This window comes from Penaeus monodon, chromosome 19 (assembly GCF_015228065.2).
Source record: "Penaeus monodon isolate SGIC_2016 chromosome 19, NSTDA_Pmon_1, whole genome shotgun sequence".
NCBI classification, from domain to species: Eukaryota; Metazoa; Arthropoda; class Malacostraca; order Decapoda; family Penaeidae; genus Penaeus; species Penaeus monodon.
Genome location: NC_051404.1, coordinates 29,721,605 through 29,722,018, shown reverse-complemented (window position 1 = coordinate 29,722,018; position 414 = coordinate 29,721,605).

Sequence of the window (414 nt, the reverse complement as noted above, 5' to 3'; positions counted from 1 at the left end):
CCATCGTCAAGAGAAAAAAAACTCAGATTAATGGAAATGTTGAGTACGTCTTTTTTGCGTAGCCGTCACCTCAGCAAACAGATGCCTTGCCTGACGGGTTACGTGTGTTCTTTGCCGTCACATCACGTCACAGAGACGTACTCTTGCTGGAGAAACACACGCTGAGAGTTATGAAATTACGTCATTGATGGTTTACGTTTTTTCGTGCTTTGTATTGTGCTACATGCTTTGTATTTATTTGTTTTCTCTTCTTCTCTCTGTTTGTAGGCTTTTTCTTTGTCTGGTGGTTAGTTCTTCGTTACCTTCTTCCCTCTATCTTCTTTCTTTCTCCTTTTCGCCCTCATTTATCGGTTCTTTGGTCTCTGTCGTTGTCGGGGGAAGAAGCTAACAGGAGCAGAAGTCCCTCTTCAAAGT